Here is an 18669-nt window from a genome sequence, read left to right as displayed (position 1 = left end):
TTAACTTTTAAAAGCTATTCTTTTTTTGTACCATCATTTCTTAAATATTGCAGCCCTGGAGGGGTGAGTCTTTGTTGAGTTTGGGTAACTCAGTCACAATCATTTGAATATTATAATATTTGAACACTTTTCGTGTATTGTATTTCTATTATTTTTCTTCTTCAGGAAATTACATATTTTCTTATTATCCTCAGTGTTTTTCTTATCGCTACTTCTTAGTTTTTCTACATTAAAGGTATTAACCCTCAGCTACTTGTGTTGCAAATACATTTCTCTGGTTTTATTCTTTTTGTAATAATTTTTGGCATGTAGACAATCTTGATCATTATGGAATGAAATCTGATCTTTTGAAATAAAATCTGTGATTTGAAAATTATATTTTATATGCTTATCAATCATTTTTCTCTAGAGTCTACAATAGATATATTTGGGAAAAATTACATATTTTCTTCAAGCTTCATATGATTTAAGTCATATTCAATTCTTTAATCCATATGAAATTATAATATATGATGAGCCAAATTGTTTTATTTTTCATGTTGTTGCTCCCTTTTGTTGTGGTCCTTTTCCAGTGGTCACTCTTTTAAGTTTATTTATTTAAGTAATGTCTACACTGAACATGGGGCTCCAAATCACAACCCTGAGATCAAGAATACTACACTCTTCCAATTAACCCATCCAGTGCCCCTTCAGTGGTCACTTTTTAAAACTTGGATATTGGGGCACCTGGGTGGCTTAGTGGGTTAAAACCTCTGCCTTCAGCTCAGGTCATGATCCCAGGAATGTAGATGCCACATAATTCCATTTCTTAGGTAGGCATCTCCGGGTTATGTCATGATGGCTGATGTTCAGTCACAGGTTAGTGAGAACTATTTGGAAATGTCAGTGTTAGCAAAGAAAAAGAAATGTATAATTGAAAATTTGCCCAGAGGTTTCAGTGAGGCTAACTCTTCTGAGGTCTGCAAAAGGCAGCATGCCAAGTCCCAGCTCTGTCTAAGCAATCAGATAAACACACATGTTTGCGTGTGACAGTGACCACTGACAGATGACCTATGAGAGCCTGTCAGAAAATATGTCTCGATTAGCAGTCAAGTGGATGCTCTCCTTTGCTTTGTGCAGCGGACTGATTTTTGTTTGGTAACAAAACACACTTCCTTGTTTTACTGGTGTGCAGCCACAGTTTGGGCCTATTTATTTCACATTCTCATCAGTTTCTTTTTAAGGTGCAATAATACTTGAAGGCTTTATTTAGACCCCTAAGTTAAACAATTTATATAATAAACCTGTGAATCACATGACTAAAGACTAAAGACTAAATCACATGACTTACTACCATGTAAGAAATAATTATCAGGATTCTAATGTTAGGAGTTTTCTATTTATTTTTCTTTCATTTTATTCTTATCATTGAAATGATAAGAATTTTTCTTATAGGAAATATTTCTAAGGCTATCTTTATTCCCTGATCATGGTGACTATCAGAAGGGACAGCATAACCATGAGAATAGAAAAGAACAAAGAGTCCTTAGGCATAACTTGTAGCCAGTGCTTTGAAATTACCCAGCTGGGTGCTTTCTGCCTAGTTTACAGGTTTAATCTTCAGTGATATGAGAATTAAATGATCACTAGAGGTCTGTTTTCTCCTCCTTAATCCAATAATATGTTTTTTTCTGAAACAACATTCAGCATTTCTAAAAAGATCATTCTGTATACCAAATATAATAGCTTTATGGAAGAGAAATCTACAATTCCTAGTAACCTAATTTTGGGGGTATTATGTGGGTTAGTTCTTAGACTTAAGTATTTTTGTGTGTTTGAAATACTTGATGTATAATAGATGTCCTTCAAAGAAACAAATTTCAAGCATTAGATATTTTAATCTATCTTTATTAGATGTCTTTTATTTATCTATTTCATCTATCTTTTTTCTTCTCCTTTTCCTATGTAAGTACAACACAATAATGTAAGAGTGAAAAGTATTAAAATTTGTTAACATGAATTTCATAGTTAGGAACAAGTCTTCTGAAACATCTGCATCTGACTATGATAATTAGAATCATAGTCATGAATCATCCAGTCATTGAGCCTATATCCTGTTATTATAGAATCATAGGTATGGATTATCCAATCATTAAGCCATTTATATTATTACCATTATCTAATCATGGACAGCACTTTTTAAAAATGTAGCTCTCTGAAGGCATCAGCATATGTTCAAGGAGCCAACACTCAAGGGCACAAGATACTAGAATGGTGAGACATGCACAGCAGGGAGCCTGCTTCCTCCTCTCTCTCTGCCTGCCTCTCTGCCTACTTGTGATCTCTCTCTGTCAAATAAATAAATAAAATCTTTAAAAAAAAAAAGATTCTCACTCTCCCTCTGCTACTACCTTGCTCTCTCTCTTAAAAAAAAAAAAAAAGGAATTGAAAGGTAATGTCATTTATAGTTGAATCCAAACAAATACTCAATAATAATTCTACTGAAAATCATGTGGTGTACAGAAAACTGCAACAATTTTTGAGACTAATTAAAAAGACTCAAATAAGTGAAGAGATTTACAAGTCTTGATGGGAGGTTTCCATATTGTAAATATGTCAATTCCTAAATGATCTCTGTATTTCCAATCAACATTGCAATAATTTCTCTTGACAAGCTGATTTCAATAATTATACAGAAATTCAGAGAGCCAGTGAAGCAAAGACAAAGTTAGAGAATTTACAGTACCAAGTATCAAGACTTATTTAGAAACAGAAATCACGATAATATGGTATTGGCCCAAGGAGAGAAAGACTCATGAATCCAAATACAGAGTTTAGAAAAATGAGAACACATACGTACTTACTCCATATGTGAGAGATGTCACTTCATTGCAATGAAAATAGAATGGCCTGATAAATGGTGCTGGGACAACTGAATCATCATCATCATCATGGTTCCGATCTTAAACCTTTCACAAAGTGAACTGAAGATAGCTCTTTAACTCACATGAAAAAAAAAATGCAAAATTTCCCAACTTCTAGAAGAGAACATTAGAAAATGTATTCATAACTTTCAATGGACAAATATTTCTTAGACCGAACATGAAAAGAACTGGCTATCAAGGAAAAGATTGGAAGTTCTCGCTAAAAATTTAAAAACTTCTTGTTTATCAAAGAGCAATGTTGAAAAGATCAGAACACTTGCCATGGAATAGGAGAAAATATTTGTAATGCAAGTGTCTGTCAAAGGATATGTGTGAATAACGATATCATTAGTCATTAAGGAAAAAATAAAGAAATAATTCAGAGTCAAGGACTAAAAGGTCACTCCACAAATAAGTATTTTCAAATATCCAATAAATATTTGAATGTGTTCAACTTTGTTATTCTGCAAATGCAAATTAAAAGCACAAGGATATATTCCCACATTTGCCAAATTACATAATAGAATAGCAAAACTGCAAAATAAAATAAAATACTTAAAAACACCATGTATAGGGGTGCCTGGGTGGGACAGTTGGTTAAAGCCTCTGTCTTTGGCTCAGGTCATGATCCCAGGGTCCTGGGATTGAGCCCCACATTGGGCTCTCTGCTCAGAAGGGGATCTGCTTCCTCCTCTCTCTCAGCCTCTCCCTCTGCCTACTTGTGATTTCTGTCTGTCAAAAAAAAAAAAAAAAAACCTTTAACAAAACAAAACAAAACACTATGTATAAGGTGCCTGGGTAGTTCAGTCAGTTAAGCATCTGCCTTCATCTCAGGTCATGATTTTAGGGTCCTTGAATGGAGCCCCTTGCTGGGTTCCCTTCTCAGAGAGGATTCTGATCCTCTCTTCCCTCTGCCCACCCACTCATTTTCCCTCTCTCTTAAATAGATACATAAAAAACCTCAAAAAGACCCACAAGAAACAAACAAACAACGCCATGTATTGGTGAAGATGCATCTCTTACAACAGGAACTCTTATAAAATATTACTTAGAAATTCTAGTTGGTACAACCATTTCGATAAGTTGTTTTTTGCTCTACATTTTAATATGCATACCCCATGACACAATAAGTACACTTCTATGTAGGTGTTCAACATAGGTACATAAATATATCACTGATGGATCTGCAGTGAGAAGCATTATTGATAAATATTCAATGGGGAAAGAATGCAAGTGTATGCTATGAGTAGAACAGGTGATAGAATTTGAGGCACACTCATTCCATATATAAATCATATTATGAAATTAGAGTCAACTACAGCAATAATATGCACAAATCTCACAGACACAAATCTGAGTGAAAAAGAAAAGTGAGAGAATACATGCTCTTGTGATTTCTGTCATGTAAAAATGAAATGGGCAAAACATATCAATGGTTCTAGAAGTCAGAATGATGTTTGTTTTTCAGAAGATAACACCTGGGATGGGCCCAAGGCAGGCAGTCTTCTGGAAAGCTGCTAATATTTTATTTCTCAATCTGGTAGTGGTTACATAAATGTGCTTACTTTTCAATAATTATCAACAATAGTATGATTTGTGGGCCTTTCTCTATATGTGCTATATTTCAAAAATAAAATAAAATGGTAAATATTCTTCCTGGAGCAAAAAGATCACATTATGAAGAGTAATCAGTGTTGTTCTCTATAAGCTTGAAAAGCAGTGGGATTGGGTATTTCTAATCCCTAGTAATGAATTACAAAATGGAAAATTATCTTGCTGTGCTTCATTGGGAATTTGTGGATAACCAGAAGGTTGGAATTGAGCTAATGTCCTGAAAAATTGCAACTGTTTAGCTGTAGAGATTCAGCCGGAAGGAAGTTAAATAGCTTAGCCAGAATTTTTAAAAAGATATTTGGCCATTTTTGGGGTAGACGTATGATCAGTTCAAGGAGATGGAGGACATTATTTGGAGAAAGAGGGAGAAGTAAATAGTAGGTAAAGGAAACCGCATTGGCAGTAGAATTATGCTTTATAATCAAACTGAAATTATAACCATTTTATCTTCTGGGTATAAGTAAGGAAGAGAAAGTAATAATTAATAACTGTTTATAAATTTACACCAGAAACTCTGCTTCATAATTGATGTCCCTCCCTATTCTTGAACTTAAATCTATTCAGAAATCTATTTCTTGAACTTAAATCTGTTCAGAAAAATAGGAAACATACACAATCTCACTCACAGATTATGTTATGCAATGCTCATATTTCACTTCTCCATTCATCAGTTACACGATACACTGATACACTGAACCAGAAAATGAATAACAGAAAGTCTTATACAAGCAGAAGAGATGTCAGCACTAAACTTAATTAATTTGCTCATAGGAAAGTACCTCTGGATCTAACTCATGTCCTGAGTCTTTATTATTTTCAGTTATCTGCTTTCCGTAAAATTATGACCCCAGGGTTGAATGTTCTAATATATTAGAATGCCAGTTTTTTTTTGCTTATGCAAGAACTTTATTTTAGACATTGAAAAGTGGCCTCGGTCATTCTTTTTGACATGAAAGACTTTGGTTCTTTTGCCACTTCTGTCCTTCTTCCCTATGCCTGAAAACACAACCCACTTCACACTGTCATTCAGCCACAAATTCCTCCCAATCTCTTCTCCCATCTTGCTCACTGTGGCGGAAAGACTTTTGCTCCAATATTGTAGTAGTACCTCTGAATAAGATAGATCTTTCCATAAAAGAAAGATGAAATTAAGGCCATCTCTCCTACGTTGGTGGGAAGGGAAATTAAAATTGTTGGACAGAAAAGCTTCCCCGAGGTAGTGGCTCTGAGTGATCTGGCCAGGGAAGATGAACCCTGCAGCAGCACACTGGACAAGGGCCGTTGACACAATTATGCTGAGAGCAGGCAGAACTATTGGGAACAACAGCAGAACAAAGTAGGGAAAGCCAGTAGGGCTAATACTTTCTATAAAATGATTATGCTTGTTAATCATTCACTATATAGTAAATTCATGTTTTTATTGTAGCTTTGAAATGTTTATACCTTTTCATATTAGAAATGTATTAACTTATTGTTTCATTGAATTTGTTTCATGAATAATTTGCTTTATGAATTACAAACATAGAACACTTTATATTTATATATTGTAATGATATAAAGATGTTTTCACATTACAATACAAAAAGATATAAAGATGTGAAAATATTTATATTTATATAAATATATAAATAAAGCATCAATATTTTGATGTGATACAAAATAGATACATATATGTATATATGTATATATATTTGATAGACGTGTGAGTGTGTGTGTGTATACTTGATAGGTCACATAGGTGGATAGATGAATGCAGATGAATGCAGGCTACTACAAAATACAGAATATTTAAAGCAAAATATTGAAAAGAGAAGATAGAGGCAGATTCAACAGAGGCAGTGAAAAGCAATGGTGAATCCAACAGTGATAGAGGAGAAGGAAAATACATCAAAATGAAACATAAGAAATAAAAATGAAGCCATTTGCTTAAGGGCAAATATGATCTCCTGAAGACATCACCATAGCCTAGAAAAATTTTGACATTCATAGTGATGAGCCTAATAAATATGGAAAATATTTATTGCACTTTTTTAAAGGAGGCATCAAATACTATAGTTCTGGGTTTTCAATATGTCAAGAAAACTTGCCTCATTAAAATGTGATTTGTAAAGCAATTTTCTAAATATTAAAAAAAATGCATTCATCTATGTCTCACTTTTAAAACTATCCCCTGGTGGAAATTCATTGAGTTTTTCTATTTAAATAGAAGAGGCTTCCTTTTGTTAATGCACTTTTGTTAATTGCACGCTTAATGAAGCTCTGTGGGAGGCCCACCATGAAAAAGGCAGCATGTTATTCCTCAAGGAAATGTTTCTCAAGTTTACATTGACATGTGTCCCCAGATGAACCTTCCTGCTTCTACCAGGTCTCTAATATTGTGGAGACTTGGAGAAATCCAACAGAAGTAATACCTCTCCGTTTTAAGTTATAAAAAATATAGAAATAAGTGAAGTTGCTGCTTCATATTGATTACCAACTAAAGGAGATTTTATGAAGTAGCAGAATATTAGTGATTTTGTGTCTTAATCTAAATATTATAAATAGTTTTATGTTATTTACTATTATATTTTTATTAGGATTGGACCCATGAGGACTTCTATTGGCTAGAGAAGTGTCAGCAAAGTACACAGAATTATAGCACCAATTAAATGATAAGCTTCACATAACTTCTTTAGATAAATCTGTAACCATGCAGATTCTCAGTATTATCTGGAAAGATGAGTAGAAATTGATGAGCACATGTATTTTTCACTAGTCACTTGAGATACTAGTTAATGTATAACTGCAACATTGTTAACAAAGTAATAAGAAGTAATGTCTAATACATTTTTAAAAATTTTTTAAGATTTTTAATTTATTTATTTGAGAGAGAGAGTGTGTGAGCACCAGCAGGGGTAGGGGCAGAGGGAGAAGGAAAAACAGACTCCCTGTTGAGCAGGGAGCCCCACTACAACTCAGGGCTAGATCCCAGGACCCCAGGATCATGACCTGATTGAATACAGACCCAACTGAGCCACCCAGATGCCCCATCTAATACCTTTTTATTAACTGGGGGAGGAGAATAGTGTGATTTTGTGACATATTTCAATTCTATAATGCACATACTAAAAACTTTATTGTTATGTTATGAGTAATAACTCAAATTGGCATTATAAAACAATGATTTGGAGGGGTACCTATGTGGTTCAATCGGTTAAGCAACTGCCTTTGGCTCCCTTCTTAATCCCAGGATGGATCACAATCCCAAAATCTTGGGATCCAACCGCATCTGGCTCACTGCTCAGGTGGTCTGCTTCTCCCTCTCCCTCTGCATCTTCCCCTGCTTGTGATTTCACTCTCTCTCTCCCCATCAAATAAATGAATAAACTCTTAAAAAAAATGATTTGGGGGCGCCTGGGTGGCTCAGTGGGTTAAAGCTTCTGCCTTCGGCTCGGGTCGTGATCCCAGGGTCCTGGGATCGAGCCCCACATCGGGCTCTCTGCTCCGCAGGGAGCCTGCTTCCTCCTCTCTCTCTGACTGCCTCTCTGCCTACCTGTGATCTCTGTCTGTTAAATAAATAAAATCTTTAAAAAATATATTAAAAAAAATGATTTGGAGAATTACTTTAATGAGTAACTTGTAATTATCACATCCTTAATTATGACTCCTAGTGTGTTTAACAATGACCTTTTCCCTAAACTTATTCAGCATACCAACTGGAAATGTCCTTAAACTCCTAATTCTCTTGCTAATTTTTTTTACTAAAAAAAAAAAGAAAGAAAAAAAGAAAGAAAAATAGTGAATTCTAGCCAAGCCAATTTCACAGGTATTAGATTTCAATTAGTGGAGGCCTGACGTGTGCGTTTTCGCTCAAGAGAATGTAGTTAAAAATAGTAAAAATTCAACTGTATAAATATCAAACATTTCAAACAATTCAAACATATCAACAATTCAAAGGAACAGTAATGATAGGTGAGTGAGTACAGACTATTAAAGTGTTTAGCTGCCCTTTGAGATAGTAGTTGGGTATAGAATTGCTATAAGGGCCCCTCTTGAAATGTCAGTAAAGGAAGGACTGGATGCATTTCGGTAGGAATCACCTGGTTTTTAAGACTTCGTAATTACTGTTTCTATGTGTTCACTGATCTCCAACTTGTTTGATGGGTGCAACTGTTCAAAACAAAACTAAAGTAGATCAGAGATACAAGGTTCTGTCGATTGATGGAGTTCAGGTTGGTTCTCTCTTTAGAAGTAATATAAAGTTGCTCTGCTAAGTGGGACTCTTTCACATGAACTTTGCAGGTGGAGTGAGCTGAGAAGCAAAGGACATCCAGTTATCTATGGAGTACTCATCCCCATAGCCCCACAGCTCCAGCTTACAGCTTTGTGTTTTTATGATAACATAAATTATAGTTTTAATATAATTAATATATTAAATTTATTTACAATTTAAATTTATTTAAAATTTAATATAATATAATATAATTAAAACTACATTAGTAAAGCACTGCTATGGGCTCTCCCATTTTGATAAGATACTTTATTATTCCAAATTTATTGCTACCACTAGTTAGGCACTTCCAAACTAGAAACCTGTGCTCCCTATTTTTCTCATTTGGGTCTTCTAATTTTATTTGCGTGTGTAACATCTGCTTAGTTCAGAGCAGTGAACAAGCTATTAAGACTTTGCTGATAATGGGAGCTTCAAGATTTTTTATTTACATATGTCTCAGTCTAAAATATACACTCTTGGGACATGCATACACATTAATACAAATGTGCACCAGCAAGAGTTTTACTTCTAATCCATGTAGATGCTTCATAATTATTTTTAACACTTATCACTACCAGTAATTTGCTTTTTGCTTATTATCTTGTTCCTCAAATATAATGTAAATATCGTGGGAGAGAGTCATAGAATGGGTTTCTCACAGATTCTGAGATGAAGGGTGACTTGTCGATTTACTTGGAAGTATTTTTGAGAGATTGACCACTAAAAAAGTTGGGAAGACAAGACTGAATCCAGGGCAAAACTGACAGGAAAAGCAGTAGCAACTGGGATTTAGCAGGTCTTATGAGCTTTAGAGCTGAGATGACCTTTCAGAGTGGTCATTCCTCCTGGGAGCAGACTGGAGGGTGAGAAGAAGGAAAGGTGACCTTGGGTCAAGAATTTCCTTTGGACAAGAACAATTCCCAAGGACAGATGCAGTTGTGAGCCAGTAGCATCAGATGTGGCTGACAAGTAGGACACATCTTTTATCTGACCTGGCACAATTTAATGACAGGGGGTTTGGGCTTTATTTGCATTGCTCCTTCCCATATTCCCAAAGCTTAGCATAGTGCCTAGCACATAACATGTGTTTAGTGAATAACTGCTAAAAGAAAATAAATTATTTATCACAATCTTGTAACTTATATGTTATTAGAGCTACAAAATCCTGACGAAATCAGTTATAAATAACAGACCAGACTGAGAAGGAAGAAAAATTGTCTTAGTGTTCTCCCAATGAATTTAAAGCATAGATATAACATTTTGTTGAATATAAAACAAAATAATTGTAGCATTTTTCTGACATATAATCGAGGAACACTTTGGTAAATATTAATATTATATCTAAGGAGCTCTCAGTGTTAAATGGGAAAATATAGGATAGGTTAGACCATTTGAAATTTTGTAGATCTCAATCAGTGTCTGTGAATCTGGTAAGTTCAGAAATAGATATACCAATATATTCTAGCATACTTCAAATAAAAGTGTGTTAGGGAACTTCAGTTACATAACAATTACATATGAAACTTTTAGTATATTAATTTATTATTCAGAAAATTGTGGTGGTTTTGATTAAATCTACTCAAAAACTTGGTGCTCATTTCTATAAATACATGATAAAACTGGAATAATATAGAAAAGCACATCATTGCCCAAGGGCATGCACAGAATATAAATATGTGGAGCACTAAATGCATATAATTATAGAGGAGCAAAAATATCAGGCTGGTCAGTTTCTCCTGGTAGCCTTTAATGCCATAAGAGAATGGAAGATCAATGAGATATTAAGGGAAAATTTGTATCAGCCATGAAATAGATAGTGAGACAAGATTTTCTACAGTTATCTGTAGGGTGTTCTGTAGCTATTAGAAATCAAGGAAAATTTTCCCCATGATCTCCTTGTGAGAGCACTATTTAAGATAAACTACAGGTAATACAGGGGTGTCCAGAGGAGTGAAATATAAGACTGACATTGGACATTTGAAAAATGTTTAAGCATAAAGCTAACTATAAACAAATGTAAAATTAGATTGTAAAACAGAATATAAATGTAGATGCTATGACAATGTAAAAACAGCAGAGCACAATTTAGAAAACAAAGATGTAAAGAACTCATGAGTAAGTTCAGCATTTGTCTTTTCTTTAATTGCAGACAAGTCAAGTGATAGATTCATAAACATTAGAAGTACTTAAAAAGATAGGGACAGCTACGTGGCCTAGTTGGTTAAGGATCTGACTTTTGGTTTTGGCTGAGGTCATCATAGTCTTGTGGTCCTGGAATCAGTGTGCAAAGGGCTCTGTGCTTGGCACAGAGTCTGCTTGTCCCTCTGCTCCTCCCCCTGCTTGGCAATCTCTCTCTCAAATAAACAAATAAAACCTAAATAAACAAATGAATAAATGTACTTTAGAAAAATAAACGCTGAGGAAACAGGATGACTGACTTTCTATATAATAGAATATATTATTATTATATTTTTATAATACTGTATAAAATTTAATTTTTTAAGTACAGAATAAATACAAGTATTCCTATAAACTGTAGTGATTACACACACATACAACCAGCAGACACAGACATGGCAGTGAAAACCATTTTGTTTGTTAAAAATATAAAAGCCAACATTATAACCCAAAATCATTTGACAGAACTAATATGAACTACATCTGCCATATGAAAATTATAAATTGAAGACATACATTAAAAGAAAAGATTTATGAAATGGTACATAAACCCCAAATTTAGGTTAAAAATCTAGGATATAGTAAAGAAATGCAGATAAAATAGTGATTGAGGAAATTTGAAAATAAAAAGAGAAGTAAAGGTGTATTAGACAAATGCCTACAAAAAAGAGATTACAACTAATGAATCATTGAACACTATATAAAAAACCGATGATGTACTATATGTTGTCTAACTGAACATAATAAAAAAAAGAAATGTCCAGTTTACATGTTATCCCAGACTTTTGCATAATTATGTACTACATAACATCAACATTCATAAAGCAAATATTAAAGGTAAACTTGGAATACAGAGAAACTCACTAGTAACAGGAAGCATTAATTTTCTCAGTTTGTGAAGGATTACCTGTGTAAAAGAATAAAATAATCAGCACTAATGATGTGTAACTACTCTGAAAATCATAAAAATAAAAAAATAACTTCTCAGGTACTCATGGAATATTCAGACATTAACAATACATTATTTTGCAATAAACTAATCAGACTGCCCAAAGAAATTGTGCAAATTAATAACAAAACTAGAAACAAAATGGTCCTTTCACAAAGAAATTAATATGATAATACACTCTATGGTAAATGACTATTTAATGAAAAAATATAAATATAAAGATCAGCTTTTCAAGAAAATCAAAATAATTAAAATTGCATTACTCAGAACTAATGGGACTCAGCAAAATTAGTGCTCTGGGGGAAAATTCATAGTCATGAAAAGTACATTAATCTAAAAGTAAAGAAAAAAAACTTTCCATACAAAAAAAAGTTAGACTAAAAATAACCAAAAACATAAAGATAATATGAAGAAAATAATGAATAAATATATGAAAAATATTTTAAAAGAAGAAAAATTGATAGAATTATAAGTAGAAACAAAAATTTGCTCTTTGAATAAAAATAAAATAAAAACACCAAACCTAACCTATATAAGAATAATGTAAAATCAAAAAATGCAAAATAATAAAAAAGGGGAAGAAAAAAACACAATTTAATTTATTTGTTCTCTGTTTATAGATCTGATTTTGGTTTTCTGTTTGATTATTTTTTGCATTTTAGATTTCATATATAAATGAAATCATATGGCATTTGTCTTTCTCTGTTTAATTTATTTCACTTAGCATAATACCTTCTAAGTCCATCCATGTTGTTGCAAATGGCAAGAACTCATCTCTTTTATACTGTATACTATTCCATATACATATACTACACCTTCTTTATCCATTCATGTATCAATGGACACGTAAGTTGCTTCCATATCTTGGCTATTATAAATAATACTAGAGTAAACATACAAGTGCATATCTTTTCAAATTAATATTTCAATTTTCTTTGGATAAGAACTTAATACTTAAATCATATGTTATTGCTATATTTAATTTTTTGAGGAGCTTCCATACTGTTTTCCACAGTTGCTGTACCAATTTACATTTCCGCCAACAGTGCACAAGGATTCCTTTTCTCATTCTTATAAACACTTTTTCTTTCCTGTCCTACTGATTCTAGCCATTCTGACAGGTATGAGGTGATATCCTATAGTTGTGATTTGCAGTTCTCTGATGGTTAGTGATGTTATTTATTACTTCTAATGGTTTTTTAGTTGAGTCTGTGGGGTTTTCTATATACAGTGTCATGTCATCTGCAAATAGTGACAGTTTAACTTCTTTCCTACCAATATGGATGACTTTATTTCTTTTTCTTGTCTGATTGCTAAGACTAGGTTTTCCAGCACTATGTGGAATAAATAGGTAAGAGTGAACATCTTTGTCTTGTTCCTCATCTTAGTGGCAAAGTTCAACATTCAATCATGATAGAAACTCTCATAAAAGGGGTCTAAAGGAAACATACCTCAACATAATAAAAGCAATAAATGAGAAAAACAAAACTAACTTTATACTCAATAGTGAAAAACTGAGAACTTTGCCTAATGCTTTTTCTGCATCTACTAACATGATCATATTACTTTCATCCTTCATTTCATTGATGTAGTATATGGCATTGATCTATTCATAAATATCAAAACTGATAATTGCCAGAGAAAAGGGGGGTTGTAAGGATGGGAGAAAGGTGGAGGGATGGGAGAGATAAAGGCTTCTACTTATGGAATGAATAAGTCATGGGATGAAAGTTACAGTGTTCGGAATATAGCCAGTGTTATTATAATAGCATTGTATGGTGACAGATGATAGCTACAATTGTGGTGAGCCAAGCATAATGTATACAGATGTTAAATCACTACATTGTACACTAGAAGCTAATGTAACATTGTGTGTCGACTATCCCCAGATTTAAAAAAAAAAAATTAACCATAAAAGTTAAAAGAAGGCTACATTGAACAATGCAAATAAACTTGGAAAAATGGTTCAAAAGGATAAGGTAAGGAGGGTGCCTGGGTGGCTCAGTGGGTTAAGCCGCTGCCTTCAGCTCAGGTCATGATCTCAGGGTCCTGGGATCGAGTCCCACATCGGGCTCTCTGCTCAGCAGGGGGCCTGCTTCCCTTCCTCTCTCTTTGCCTGCCTCTCTGCCTACTTGTGATCTCTGTCAAATAAATATAAAAAAAAAAAAAAAGGATAAGGTAAAGAGATTAAGAGTACTGAGTAATGTAAAAAGAAAAACAAAAAGTGGATTTTAGGAAGCTATACATTACCAAATTTGACCTCATAAGAGATTAAAAGTCTAAAAAACAAAACTTCTAAATTGGTCATGGAGAGTGTGTTAAAAAATAATTAAAGAGAAAGAATTTATATAATGCAAATTTTATTTAACACTTCATGAAGTGAATAGTTTCCTTTTGTAGAACTGTAAAGTGGATGGAAGGCAAGAAGTTTTAATAAAATAAACAATAAAGAACAAGGAAGCAAAACATAGAAAACGTGTGATTGGCTGAGATCACACTGTCAACCTTGTTTGGGGTGACAAGGCCAGAGTTAGCTGACTGAATATACTGTTTCTGTTAAGCAGAATGTTTACAGGGATACAAAGCTTATTTAGGTTTTATTTTGCTAATGTGACACCCCATGCAGAGGTGACTCTATCTTGGGCCTAGAAATGTATTTCAACAGGTATTATTAAAGATCTAGTCTTAACCCACTGAGCCACCCAGGCGCCAATTAAAGATCTAGTCTTAAGCAAATACTACCACAGCCAAATCTTTTACAAGAAATTTTTATCAAACATTTAAACAGAAGATGATTCTCATGTTATTTAAACTATTTCAAAACATAGAAAAAAGAAGGAAAACCTCCAAACTCTATGTATGAGGCAAGTATAACATTGATTCCAGCATTTAGCATACAAAAATTAGAATAATTTTCACTTATCACTAGTAGTAAAAATCATAAAGAAAAGTAGTGGGAAAATCCTGTTGAACAGGAAAATAAAAATACTTGACTAATGTGGCTTATCCCAGGAATACTAGCATATATCAACATTAGGACAATAAAATGGCAAAGGACAAAATGCAATAATCATTATTAATTTAAAAATAATCAGTTTTTAAATAAGAATAGATGGATATTTATTAACATGACAAAAACATTCCTATTTCAAGCACAAAACCAAGAACATGCTTAATGTAGAACAAACTTGATCAAATCCCACTAGAGTCAGAAACAAGAAATGGATGACCAAGCTGACCACTAGTATTAAACATTGGTGGCACATATATTAGACAGGAAAAAGAAAAAATAAAGTATAAACATTGAAAAAAATAGGTAAAACTATCTCTATTTACAAATGATATAATTGTATGGTAAGATAATTAACTGAGTAGCAGGCCATAAAATTACCATATAGAAACAAATTGAATATATTTTAAAAAGCTAGTAGAGTGGTATAATATATCCATTTATAACAGAAATAAATAATTATTAAAAAGTAAACATCTGGAAATAAACTTAATATGGAAGAATTGTTTTTTTTTTTTTACAAAGACTTTACTGAAGAAGAAAGAACAAGAAAAAAAAAAAGAAAAAAGCTTGAATAAATGGAAAGATATACTACATTTTTATTTAAAAAAAAACCAAAATCATAAAAATGTCATTGTACTTTGTAAGTATAATGGGACACAATTAAAAACACTATTTTTGCCTGTTATTTGGAAAAAACAGTTCTGAACCTCAAATAGAAAAATTAAAAGACTGGAACTCTGTAGAATTTGGAAACTGTCATTGCTGTTCTTATAAAAAGAAAACAAAACAAAATAAAACAACTGTCCAAAATGAAAATCAAACACTTTCTATTAGAAATATGAACAGCCTCATCGATCCACAGAGTCACAGCTGAAATCTGCTTAGCCTTGGGCAGAAACTTCTGGGGCCAAAAACTGGTGGGAAAACTCAAATGGTAATTTTGATGAATTTCTAGAAGTTGAATGTGGAGAGAGAGAAATTTCTCATGGTTACTGTCTTAGAAGAACCCCTATACTATCATAAACTTTTCTTCCTAAATTCCCACCAGGTTCTCATGGGCACAATCTGAAAACATCCCCTCAGATGTTTCCTTGTTGCTGGCAGGGAAAAGGGAAGAGCAAAAAATTTGAAATATATCCAAAACTTTCTCCACAACAAAGGCCTATACTATAGGAGAAAATAACTTGTCAGAACTCTGTTCAAGAGCCATGGGCAAAGGACATTCTTCTCTTCCATACCCTTTAATCTCCAGTCTGCCAAAGGGGAAGGGGAGACATTATACAAGAAAAACACTCATGGAAGTAGTAGATCAGAGACCAAGGTCTATTAAGACTGGGATTATATCATAAGATTACAGAACGCTTCCCCTCCACCATGTCTTACCACTATGCCATCTAGTCTGCAGTATAGTAGTGTATTATATCTGATTAGGTGGCTTAAATAAATTTGTTTTCTCACAGTTCTGGAGACTGGGTAGTCCAAAATAAAGGTGATGGCCAATTGGTTCCTGGTAACTTACTTCCTGGCTTTGGATGGCTATCTTCTTGCTGTGTACTTACATAACAGAAATAAAGGTCTCCTTTATTTCCTTTATTTCTTCCTCTATTTCGGTCTGAGGTCTCCCATTTCTTTTCTTATAAAGACAGTAGTCCTGTTAGATGAGGCTCCATCCTTAATGACCTCATTTAATCTTAATTCCTTACTCTAAATAAAGTCACATTAGGTCAGACAGCATATGAATCTCAGCAGAAACAATCCAGTCCATAGAAGTAGAGCTCAAATTCAAGAGGAAAGACAACAACAAAGGTAGTAGAGGAATTTAAAGTCTCTGATATTTATAACTACAAAGCCCAACTCCTGCCCAGATTTACATAAAACCTCAAACTAGATTATTTACCTCAATTTGTATTACCTGATACAATTAATCCACCTAAGAAAATTGCAAGATAAGAAAACTATGGAACAATATTCCTTATGAATATTGATTCAAAATCCCTTCACAAAATATCGGCAAATTGAATTTAACAATGTTGAACAAGAACAATAGATGGTTGCCAACTGGGATTTATTCCACATATTCAAGGCTCGTTCAACATTTAAAATTCAATTAATAGAATACATCAAGAAAATCCATATGATCATATCAATGTGGAAAAACATATTAAAAAATTACAAATTTTTCATGATTAAAAACTCTCAACAAATTAAGAATGAAGGGGAACTTCCTCAACTTAGCAATAAACATTTATTAAAATTTATAGCTCACTTTAGACTTAAAGGTTAGAGACCAGGTACTTCTCTAAGACTGGGAAAAAGATAGGGATGTCCCCTCTCACCACTCCTATTTGAAACTCTACCAAAGGTCTAGATAATGCAAAACAGCAACAACACAATCTGGAATTGAAAAAAATAATATATCTCTTTTTATCAAGATGAAACCAATATCTCTGTAAAAAAAAAAAAATCAAAGAATCAATAAAAAAGTAAATACTGGAGATAAGTGACTAGAGATTCTCTACCAACAGTGAACAACTGGTACCTAAAGAACAAATTTTAGCACCTAAAGAATTAAATACTTAGGTATAAACCTGGGGGCCCCGGGTGGCTCAGTTGGTTAAACATCTGCCTTTGGCTCAGGTCATGATTTCTGGGTCCTGGGATCCAGACTTGAGTAAGGAATCCCTGCTCAGCAGAGAGTCAGCTTCCCCCTGCTTGTACTCTCTCTCTCACTCTCTCTCAAATAAATAAATAAATAAATAAATAAATAAAATCTTTAAAAATATTTAGGTATAAGCCTAACAAATATATATACAGGCTCTATACATGGAAAACTACAAAACACTGATGAAAAATAAAATTAAATTATTTAAATAAATAGATAATCCATGTTAATAGATTGTGATACTTAATAATTGTTAAGATGCCAATTTTTCTCAACACAACTTTTTATATAGATTCTACAAAATCCCAATGAAAACCCAGCAAGTTATTTTGTGGCACAAACACATTCCAAAGTGTATTTGAAGATCAAAAACCAAGAATATCTAATCTACTATACTGAAGACGAAGAACAAAGTTTAAGGACATACACTAGCAAATTTCAAATCTTTTTATAAAGCTACAGTAATTGAGATATAATGGTGCTGGTGAAGAGAGAAATGGATGGATCAATATGACAGAATGGAGAGCCCAGAAATAGGCACAGCAATAATCAACTCATGTTTGACAAAGGAGTAATGGCAATGTGGTGGAAAACAGATATTACATATTGTTAGAACAACAGGATATGCATATTCAAAAATAAATTCATAAAATGAATTTATATTACATCCATTTTTTATATCATTCACAAAAATTTACTCACAATGGACCATAGATCTAAAATGCAAATGCAAACTGTAGAATTTCTAGAAAAAAACATGAGAAGAAATTTTAAATGACCTCATGTTTGATAATGAGTTTTTATTTATTTATTTATTTATTTATTTTTTGATTCTTTTTTTTTTTAATTTTTTATTTTTGATAAACATATATTTTTATCCCCAGGGGTACAGGTCTGTGAATCACCAGGTTTACACACTTCACAGCACTCACCAAATCACATACCCTCCCCAATGTGATAATGAGTTTTTAAATACATCAATGGTACTATCCATGAAAGAAAAAAAAAAGATAAATTTAATTAGAAGTTGAATACCTGCTATATAAGTTTTTGTTAAGAGAATGAAAAGACATATCACAGACTCTAATACATAGCTCA

Source organism: Mustela nigripes, chromosome 13, assembly GCF_022355385.1.
Source record: "Mustela nigripes isolate SB6536 chromosome 13, MUSNIG.SB6536, whole genome shotgun sequence".
In the NCBI taxonomy this organism is placed as follows: domain Eukaryota; kingdom Metazoa; phylum Chordata; class Mammalia; order Carnivora; family Mustelidae; genus Mustela; species Mustela nigripes.
Note: the sequence above shows the minus strand (reverse complement) of the source record.